Source organism: Elgaria multicarinata, chromosome 9 (genome assembly GCF_023053635.1).
Source record: "Elgaria multicarinata webbii isolate HBS135686 ecotype San Diego chromosome 9, rElgMul1.1.pri, whole genome shotgun sequence".
Classification (NCBI taxonomy): Eukaryota; Metazoa; Chordata; class Lepidosauria; order Squamata; family Anguidae; genus Elgaria; species Elgaria multicarinata.
Window position 1 is genome coordinate 62501 of NC_086179.1, and position 11466 is coordinate 73966.

Below are 11466 nucleotides of genomic sequence, written 5' to 3' on the forward strand. Positions count from 1 at the left end.
GGTCGGTCGGTCGGTCTCGTTTTCTCGCCGTACCGACTCGTCGTTCCGGCGCGTGTTTCAGACTCGGCGCGCCTCCGTTTCCCTCGGTCCCGGCCGAGGGGCCGGTCGACCAGGGTTCGGTCTACCTCGAAGAGGCTCGGGCTCTCGGGCCCTTCCTCTCCGGAAGGGGCGAAGGTCGCGGACGAGGGAGAACGGCCGGCGCCCCGCTGCGAGGGTCGGTCTACCTCTCGAGCGTCGGGGAGGGGGCGGCCCCTTCCGAGTCCGCCGTCCGTGAAGGTCCCCGGGGCCCCGCCGGCTCAGCGTTCCTCGGGCCGGGGCTCCCCGAACCCGTCGGAGCGCCTCCCCGTCTCCCGGCGAGCCGGGGGGCCCGGTCCACCTTCTCGCGCCCGGGACGGGGGGGGCCGGTCGACCGACGGCCGGTCTACCCGAAAGCGAGAGCTCGGGTGAACCGGAGGGAGACGATCGCCTGGGCTTCCACGGGCGCCGGGGGAGGGGGGTGACTCTTAAGGGAAACCCCTCGGATCCCACCTCTGAGGGCGGCCTTGCCCACGTTCCAGTTCTCCTCTGTCCAATCGAGCGTAGAATCGCAGACTCGGGAGGGGCCCACGAGGCCATCGAGTCCAACCGCCCGCTCGGGGCGGGAATCCACCCTAAAGCGTCCCTGACCGGCCGACTTCCCAGGACCGACCGGAGGCCCGGGCTACCCGGGAGACGCCGGCTGCCCCGGCCGCGACCGCGGGCTTCAGAGGCAGGCTCCTTTCGGGGGGTCGGTCCACCGGCGGACGGGGCCTGCCTTTTATATACCCTGCTCACTCGTGCAGCCCTTGAACATTTCATCAAGGGCCAGTACAGCACTCAAACCCAAAAAGTTTGCCTAGCTATTCCATAAAATGGACAAGTTTGTTGGACTATCCCTGCAATTTAATTTTGTCACCATCAGAATGATACAGCCCTGCCCCTGGATTCAATCTCAGGCAAAGGCTGAAACATGGCAATCCTAAATTGGTGAATTAATGGACAGGTGGGGCCCATTTGTGTCCTCTCTGGGCTTAGTGATTCTCTTCCTCAAAAAGCCTGACGAAACACAAAGGCTCCCTTACAACAACAGTGTCTCTTGGCATGTACGGACTCCCTCTGTTCCAAGAGGCAGAATTCAGTGGCTAATCTGCACTTGTAGCTGAATTTTGCAAGAGAGGTCTGGGGACCTCCTGGGATCTAGCCACGTTCTGGCACTTTCTGCAACACGATAGGCCTCACTTAGGCCTCGTCTACACCAAGCAAGATATTCCACTATGAAAGTGGTATGAAAGTGGTATCTAAAAGGCAGGAGCCACAATACTGCTTTATAGCGGTATTGAAGTGCACTGACAACTGTTGGGGCCCATTGACACATACCCTATACTGCTTTCATACCACTATATCCTGCTTGGTGTGGCTCCTGCCTTAATGTTTGCAGAAGCCATCCACAGCAGTGCAGGGCAATGATGTTTTCAGATGATGTGGAATATAGTCAAAAGGTATGATTTCTAGTTTAATAAAGCATGGGATGCGTATCAAATCTTATCCCAAAGAGACTTCCTACTGATGGAATAGCAATTCAAAGATATGAAACCCCATTTCTGCCTAAGCCAATCCTTAGACACCAGAAGTACAAGACTTAGATCCTCACCAGATACACCCAAATCATCCTTTGGATACACGTGGGGACTCCTCCAGTTCATTAGCCTTCTTAACGAAGAGAAAAACCTGCAGAAGCATTGCAAAATGAAACATGTGTAAAATGCCAGAGTTGTGATGAGAGTTGCTGTAACCCAAAGAAATGTTATAAGACATTTTTGTGCAATGAAAGTAGATCAAGAACTTCTTTCAAAATTTCATATCAGCTTGTGGAAACAAACAAAGAGAGAAAGAACGCTGCTACTTAGCACCAACACCAAATTGATGCTAACCAGTTGGCCCTCCCTTCCACAAAGGATTTCCAGAACCAAATGAAAGGCCAGACGTGGGGGAGGTCCATTAGCCTCCAGGACCCAGTTGGGTGCTGTCAACAACCCTAGTGGAGACCCCTCTTGATTGCGGCACCATATTTTATTCCAGCCTTCCCTTATCATCCAGGCCTCGTCTACACCAAGCAGGATATTCCACTATGAAAGTGGTATTTAAAAGGCAGGAGCCACACTACTGCTTTATAGCAGCATTGAAGTGCACTGACAACTGTTGGGGCCCATGGACACATACCCTATACTGCTTTCATACCACTATATCCTGCTTGGTGTGGCTCCTGCCTTTTAGATACCACTTTCACACTGATTTCATAGTGCTATATCCTGCTTGGTGTAGATGAGGCCCCAGAGTGAAGTCTCTGTATTAGCAATAGATGCTCAGAACCCCCTTGGCAACAATGTTAGCTAAAACCTCGGGAAGCTTCCATTGATGGGCTTCTTCTCAATACAAAGAATTGAAGTATTAAACTATCACCATGATAATCACAGTGAGGATAAAATAAATTAGTGTCACGGTATGGATGTAGTTTTGAAGACCTACAATTATAGGCAGACCATGACTAAGTAACTTCCCTTGTATTGCTTGGAGTATGGCTGTAAAGGTGAATTTCATAACCATTTCAGCTGAAGTCTCGGAAAAGTCTTCCTTATATGATAATATAAAACAGAATGTATTGGGCGCCCTAAGTAACAGATGTGATAGTCCAGAATGTTACATTCCAGCCAGTATCTGGGAAAACCACTTTCGTACTCTTTTTAGTGACAGCAGTGACACATTACCCCACCCCTATCTATCTTCCGCTGCCCCGGAATGGCCCCCAGTTGACTCTGCCACTGTGGAAGACTTAATCCATCAGCTTAAGCCTGGTAAGGCTCCCGGCCCTGATGGTATACCATCAGAGCTGATTCAAAGTAACATCAGCTGGTGGGCCCCCTTGTTGGCCTCTTTATTCTCTTTAATTAACCAATCAGGCATTATTCCTGCTGTTTGGCTGAAAGCTTTCATAATTCCAATATATAAAAAAGGCCGCAAAGATGATCCATCTAATTACCGCCCTATTAGTTTGTTATCGATAGTGGGGAAGATCTATGCCAGTTATTTAGGCCTCAAACTAAAGGCATGGACCACTGAGCATGACATACTGGGTGTTGAGCAGATCGGTTTTAAACCCGGCTGCTCAACCCTTGACAACTGTCTGGTCTTGACTCACCTGGCCCACAAATATTCTGCCCCTAAAGGCAGCAAACTTTTTGCAGCCTTCATTGATTTAAAATCGGCTTTTGATTCTATATCACGCCCGCGTCTGTGGAACAAATTGGAACAGCTTTCTATGGATAAGAGACTCCTGTTTTTGATTCAATCTCTTTACTATAACACCACTGCTCAGGTTCGGTGCAGCCCATCAGGTCACTACACAAAAGAGATTGCCGCATCATGTGGGGTTAGACAAGGCTGTGTGCTAGCACCTTTATTATTTAATCTGTATTTGTCAGACCTCCCCCACGCATTGGAGCCCTTACCGTCCCACCCACCTAGGATACAGAACACCAAAGTTTCTCTGCTTTTGTATGCAGACGATGCAGTTCTGATCTCTCAGACCAGGGTGGGCCTCAAGAGATTGCTGTGCGGCTTTGCAAACTACTGCTCAGAAAACTTGCTCTCTATTAATTATACTACATCTAAGGTTTTGGTGTTTTCCAAACGCAAGGTTAGATTTTCTTGGGCCATGGAGAACTCCACGATTGAGCAAGTGGGCTCCTATAAATACTTGGGTATATGGTTCCATGAAACCATCTCTTGGAGAGAACAGGGAAAACTCTCTAAGACTAAAGCTGAACAACACCTAGGTGCAATTACTCGCTTCTTTTTTACAAGGGGCGGGAAATTCATTCCGGCAGCAGTCCAGGTTTTCAAAGCCAAAATCATCCCTCAGATTTTATATGGGGCTCCAATTTGGTTCCCATGCTTTAAATCCTCCCTTGAGGGCATTCAGTCTTCTTTTCTTAGAATGTTATTTGGTGTTCCCAAGTGTGTTTCTGGAGCTGCTCTTAAACTAGAAGTCGGTCTGAATTCTGTTAATTGCCTGGCCTGGATTCATGTTATTCATTTTTGGCTTCGCTGTAACTTGGCACCTCCATCTAATTCTCTAGTATCTAAGATTCTGTTAGACCATTTTGAATCCCCTTGGGCAAAGGCCATGACTAGCAAAATCAAGTCAGTAGGCCTTTCCCCCCAAAAGCTACTATCAAGGGATTTAGCTAGTGCCAAATCAGTAGTGAAACAGAGACTGTTTGATATAGATATGCAAGTCCTTCAGAGTGCTGCACGGGGCCCATGCTCCCCCCTGTCCCTAGGACTACCAGCCTCCTTTTGTAAAGATGGGATGCCTTATCTACGCTGGTTGACTATTCCTAAATACAGGAGAGCATTTTCATTAGCCAAACTTAATGTTCTCCCCTCCAAACTTTTGGAGGGCAGATTTAATAAAATTCCAGTGCTCAACAGATGCTGCCCCTGCAACAATAGTGAAGTGGAAACTGTATCTCATGTTTTACTGTTTTGCAGATTTTATCTAGGGGCTAGAAATGATCTTCTAAACCCCATTTTACAATTTTATCCTGGTCACCCAACTGAATTCTTAACATCTCTTTTACTTTGTAATATAGACAAATCAACCACTGAGCAAGTGGCCAAGTTTTTGAACCTGGCCATTTCTTTTAGGTCTTCTATGATCGTCTGATTTTTAATAGCTAATAGTTAATGGTATGTTCAGTTTGCTTGTATGTAAAAATTTTATTTTCTGGAATGGTCTATTGACTGAAATAAACTGTTGTTGTTGTTGTATAAAACAGAAAATGATATTATCCTGTGGGTCTGGCTTTCCAAGATCACAATGCATATTTAACCATATTTAAATCTTCAATATGGTTTTGTGGATCTCACAAAACCACTCTCATATAAGGTTGGCTCTTGGATGGGAAAAGTTTTCAAAATGTGTATTAATTTCCCTTAGCTTTGGTGGGTTATGAATTGGAAATCCAATCTGCAAACCAGCCCTAAGTAAAAGTTAATATAGCTCCAAAATAAGCCTTTTTCAATACCTGTTACGAAGACCCATCTTCTTTACTGCATTCAGACTCAGTCTGACTGTAAACTGTCTTACACTTTGCCAGAACTCAAAGTGTATCCTGATTGTGACATCATCCATGATATTCAAGCATAACATTTGAACTCACCAGGTTATCCCTGTGCCACATAATGCTCTGCAACTAAGTAACCATCAGCCTGACTATCCAAGTGTGATGTTTAGTTTCAAACTCATAACCTACATCTGAAGAAGCATTTAGCATAACTTGAAAGTGTGCTTCCAGTATTAAGTGAAGAAACATCCAATAAAAGGTGCAATCTTACTTGCTGGGTGTATTAATGTTCACATATTAGTCTACTTTAAGGAGAGAATCAGCTAGTGTAATATTATTTTTGTTCAGACAAATCCTTGACCTGATATCTTTCAGGTGCTAGGTCAAGACTTTCCTCTTCTCCCAGGCATTTAATGGCATTGAACGCTAAGTTTGTTTTTTAATGGACCCAAGAATTGTTGTTTTAAATGGATGCTGCTGTTTTTATGTTGTTGTTGTGACATCTCTGATGGTTTTTAAAGTGTGTGTGCGTTTGTGTGTGTGTGTGTGTGTGTGTGTGTGTGTGTATATATATATATATATATATATATATATATATAATGTTTACTGTTTTTCGCTTTTGTGAACTGCGCAGAGAGCTTCAGCTGTGGGGCGGTATATAAATGTAATAAAATAAAATAAATAAATAATAAACAATATCCTTGACTTGATATCTGCAGGTTCCCCCCCCCAATCCTTTTTTGGTCCCAATAATATGAAAGTTCAAATCTAATAATAATGTTTCCTAGACTTTAATCCAATCTCTTCCATGGACCTTTTGGCTTAAGGCCTTAGTTCAAATCTGAAACAACAGAAACAGAGCTAATGTGCATGTGAGTACATTTGCCCACATTTGCCCTATATTACCCTGGTCTCTCTCTCCCTCTTGTCCAGTACTTGCTCCTCCACACACCCCACCCTGTCCAAACTTAGAATGTGTGTTTGGCCTGCTGTAGGGTTTTGGGTGGCTTGTTACCAATGGCAACAAGCCATCAGGTTCACACAACATGACAAGCCATGCTTTTGTTGTTTATTCGTTCAGTCACTTCCGACTCTTCGTGACTTCATGGACCAGCCCACGCCAGAGCCACGCTGCCCAGGGGTAATTAGGCTAATCCTCCCACCATGAGACCGACACACACAGGGAGGGGAAATAAGCCATTGTGGCTTATTTGGCCTGCACCTCAGTCCTCCCTTATGTGCAAACCTGGCTATCCTATCCAAGCCTGCTAGCCACGATGATGTAATAGAACCTCTAGGTTCCGATGCAGTATGGGCCAGGGGAGGGGGGGGAAAAGTCAGGAAAGGGGAGTTCCATTCATGGCCTGTTTGAGAACTTCTCAAAGGTATTGGCTGGCCACTGTTAAAAAATGGACTACATGGACCCTTGACCTGATCCAGCAGGGCTCTTCTTAAGGAGGTAGGACAGGGGCATGGAGAAAGAAAAAGGATGGATTATAGGGATTGTAGAGAAACAGGATCAATCACTGTGGGGTTCTCAGGGAAAAAGAAAGAGAGCTGCTTGTGAGAGGATGCGGAAGCATAGAATAAAGACATGGACACAAGAGCTTGGGTTAAACTAGGACCTCTTTCTTAATAATTAGGTAGATTCATCCCTCCCTGGATCTGCATGTGAAAGTGCGGGAATGAAGTCCTTATCTCAGGCCACTTGCCTGGCTTATCGGCGAGCCATTCTTCAAAGCAAGGGGTCGGGAAATCCTGCTCCTTACTTATGTGACACTTTATAAGTGTGGGGAGACCACCCTACAACACCCTCGGCCACTGCCATAACGACAGCGAGTAGGTGAAGATAGGAGGGTCTCAAAAGGCATACCATATCCTGCCATGGGAGCCGCATAGACCCCGAGGAGCAGGTCCTCCGGCTATGCCAATCACCAAAAGGTGCCAGAGTGCTCACCAGCCCTACCTGACATAGCCAATTCCCACACATCCCTGCCACGAATCAACCTAATTACTTACCCTGTCAAGTAAGACTTCCAGTATGAAGTAGGCAAAACCATCAAGAATGGGAAAATTCCTATTCAGCCCCCCCCTCCAAAGGGAGCAACTGGCTAATCCCATACTAGAAGAAGGGTGGGAGCAAGAAATGAAAGAGGCCGATGCCTTGGGTGGGCTGCCTTTTATAGGCACAGTCCCTCCCTAACTCACATGGTCTACATATTGCCATGAGGGGTCGGCCCTCCGAACCCGCCGGTGTCCCTCCGGGTGCGCGCCCGGGGGGCCGGCCGAAGGGCCGCGTCCGTGCCAGTCCCCGTCCCCTCGCCCGCCGCGTCCGCCCGGTGCGGTGAGGAGAGCCGTCCATTCTACATTCCATTGTCGCACTGCTCTAACAGTCAGGAAGTTTTTCCTGAGGTCCAGCTGGAATCTGGCTTCCTTGAACTTGAGCCCGTTCTTCCGTGTCCTGCACTCTGGGAGGAGCGAGAAGAGATCCTGGCCCTCCTCTGGGGGACAGACAACCTCGGAAGGATTGGAAGAGGGCTCTCATGTCTCCCCTCCATCTTCTCTTCTCCAGGCTCAACAGGCCCAGTCTCTCTTCACAGGGCTTTGTTTCTAGACCTCGGATCCTCCTAGTTGCCCTCTTCTGAACCCGCTCCGGCTTGTGTGCGTCCTTCTTGAATTGTGGAGGCCAGAACTGGACGCAAGACTCGAGATGAGGCCTAACCAGGGCCGAAGAGAGAGGAAGCAAGACCTCCCGTGATTTGGAAGCTCGACTTCTAGGAACGCAGCCCAAAAGAGCATTGGCCTTTCTTGCAGCCCTATCGCACTGTGGGCTCCGCTTCAGCTTGCGATCTACAACCCTCTTTCTCGTTTGTAGTATTGCTGAGCCAAGTGTCCCCCATCTTGGAACTGTGCCTTGGGTTTCTAGGCCCTAAATGTAGAACTTGGCATTGATCCCTCTTCAATTTCATTCTGTTGTTTTCAGCCCAGCACTCCAGCCTATCCAGATCCCTTTGAAGTTTGTTTCTGTCTTCCAGGGTATTAGCTATCCCACCCAATTTTGAGATTGCCTTCGAGAGGCAGCCGCAAGACCCTCCGTCGGGTGCTGTCGAGGGCGGATTCCTGCGTCGAGCGGGGGGGGCGGCGGTTCGGACTGGGTGACCCGAGAGGCCCCTTGCCGCGCGACCGTCCTAGGCCTCGAAGCCTGTCAGGTGGCCCGGGAGAGCGAGCCCGCAGCGATCCAAAGGCGGCTCAGTCGGAGCGCCACCCCGTTGGGTGTCCTCTGCCAATTCCAGAGGCCAGACCGTAGGCGGGAGAGGAGCGAAGCGGACGGAGTTCTCAAAAAAGACGTGGGACTCGGCGAGGGCGTTTCGGGTGGCGCGAGGAAGGCCGCGAGAGCCTGCAAAGCGGACGGCGTCGCGCGAGGGACCCGAGCGAACCCCGTGAGCTCCCATGAACGAACACGCCCTCCAAGCCGCTCCGACGGCCCGAGAGGACGCGGATGAGCCGGAGCGTGTTGAGAGGACGGCGACCGGGACGACGGACCGGGGCTCTGCAAACGAAGCCCTAGGAAGAGAGACCGAAAGCACCGGGCGGGCTTAGCCTGGGGAAGAGAAGAGGGAGGGGAGACGGGATAGCAGCGCTCTTCCGAGCCTCCCAAGGTTCTGTCGTCGAACCCGCCAGGGCGCGGGACACGGCGGAACGGGCTCGAGGGAAAGGAAGCCGGATTCCGGCCGGGCGTCAGGAAAAACTTGCCGCCTCTCTCCGAGCGGTACGACGAGGGGAACCGGTGACCTAGGGAGGCGGTGGGCTCTCCCCCGCTCGAGGCGTTCCCGAGGCAGCCGGACGACCCTCCGTCGGGGAGACTTTAGGGTGGATTCCCGCACCGAGTAGGGGGTTGGACCCGACGGGCTCGCGGGCCCCTTCCGACTCTGCTCTTTTCCGATTCGGCGATTCTAGGCTCGATTGGACAGAGGGGAGGTTTTGGACGCCGTTCTCCAAAGACTCCCCAAGAATTTCCAGAGGAGAACTGGAACGTGGACGAGGCCGCCCTCACCCGGAGATCGAAAGAGGGAGAGGCGGGATCCGAGGGGGGTTTCCCTTCGGAGTCCCCGCTTCCGGAACACCCGTCCGCCGCCGCCCGTGGGAGTCCAGGCGATCGCCTCCCTACGGGTCCCCCCCCCGAGCGCTGGCTTCCGGGTAGACCGGCCGTCGGTCGACCGGTCCCCCCCCCCGTCTCGGCCGAGAAGAGGTGGAACGGGCCACGCCGGGAGACGGGGAGGCGGGCCGACGGCGCCCGGGGACCTTCCCGAACGGCGGACTCGGAAGGGACCGCCCCCTCCCCGACCCTCGCGCCGGAGCGGGCTTCCCGCGGGGCGCTGGGCGTTCTCCATCGTCCGCTGCCTAAGCCTCTTCGAGGTAGACCGGAGCCGGGTGGACCGGCCCGCCGCCTGGACCGAGGCCAGCGGGAACGGCAGCCCCGCTTCGCCCGCGTGCGCCGAGGATCGATCGGGGCCCCCATCACCCGCGACCTTCGCCCCTCTCGTAGAGGAAGGGCCCGAGAGCCTTAGCCTCTCCGAGGTAGACCGGCCCCCTGTCGACCGGCCCTCCGCCGGGACCGAGGGAAACGGAGGTGCACCATGTCTAAAACACGCGCCGGAACGACGAGGCGGTAGGGCGAGAAAACGAGAACGACTGGCAGCAGTGAATCTCTTCATATGTGTGCAGCTCACTGAGGCCTAGGCCTAATTTACCCCAAGCAGGATATTGCACTATGGAAGTGGTATGAAAGCGGTATATAAAAGGCAGGAGCCACACCGACTGTGAAAGCAGTATGTGGTTTGTGTCAATGGGCCCCAACAGTTGTCAGTGCAGTTCAATACCAATATAAAGCAGGCTCCTGGCTTTTATATACCGTGTTTATTTATTTATTTATTACATTTTTATACCGCCCAATAGCCGAAGCTCTCTGGGCTGTTCACAAAAATTAAAACCATAATAAAACAACCAACAGGTTAAAAGCACAAATACAAAATACAGTATAAAAAGCACAACCAGGATAAAAACCTTGCAGTAAAATTGATATAAAATTAAAATACAGAGTTAAAACAGTAAAATTTAAATTTAAGTTAAAATTAAGTGTTAAAATACTGAGTGAATAAAAAAGGCCTTCAGCTGGCGACGAAAGGAGTACAGTGAAGGTGCCAGGCGGACCTCTCTGGGGAGCTCATTCCACAACTGGGGTGCCACAGCGGAGAAAGCCCTCCTCCTAGTAGCCACCTGCCTCACTTCCTTTGGCAGGGGCTCATGGACAAGGGCTCATGTAGATGATCTTAAGGTCCGGGCTACATATGGGAGGAGGTGTTCCTTCAAATAACCTGCCCCCAAACCGTTTAGGGCTTTTAATGTCAATACCAGCACTTTGAATTGGGCCCGGACCTGGACTGGCAACCAATGAAGTTGTAAAAGGAATGGCATAATGTGATCTCGCCAGCCAGTCCCTGTTATTTATTTATTTATTTATTTATTTATTTATTATGTTTTTATACTGCCCAATAGCCAAAGCTCTCTGGGCGGTTCACAAAAATTAAAACCACAATAAAACAACCAACAGGTTAAAAGCACAATTACAAAATACAGTACAAAAAGCTATAGCTTAGCTATAGCTTCTGTTAGTAAACGGACTGCCCTGTTCTGTACCAGCTGAAGCTTCCGGACCTTTTTCAAAGGCAGCCCCACATATAACACATTGCAGTAATCCAAACAAGAGGTTATCAGAGCATGGATAACTGTAGCTAGGCTATCTCTGTCTAGATAAGGGCGTAGTTGGTATATCAGCCTAAGCTGATAAAAGGTGCTCTTTGCATTGAGTTCACCTGTGCCTCAAGTGACAGTTCTGGATCCAAGAGCACCCCCAAACTACAGACCCGATCCTTTAGGGAGAGTGCAACCCCGTCCAGGACAGGGCAAACATCACCTCGCTAATACTACTTTCATAGTGCAATATCCTGCTTGTTTTCTAACGTCTTAGCTATAGCTTCAGTGGACACAAACAAACCTTTCACAATGTTTTTATTTTTTAAAATACACACAATAAAACAACCCTTCTACCATAGGAATTATGGGAGGAAGAAAGGCTAGATGGGTTGGGAAGGAATATGGAATACAGAATATGTGGGCAAATAGGATGCGGTAAGCAATTATTACTATTATTATTATTATTATTATTATTATTATTATTATTATTTGCGTTTTTATACCGCCCAATAGCTGAAGCTCCCTGGGGGGTTCCCCAAAACTAAAAGAATTCAAAATATAAAACACA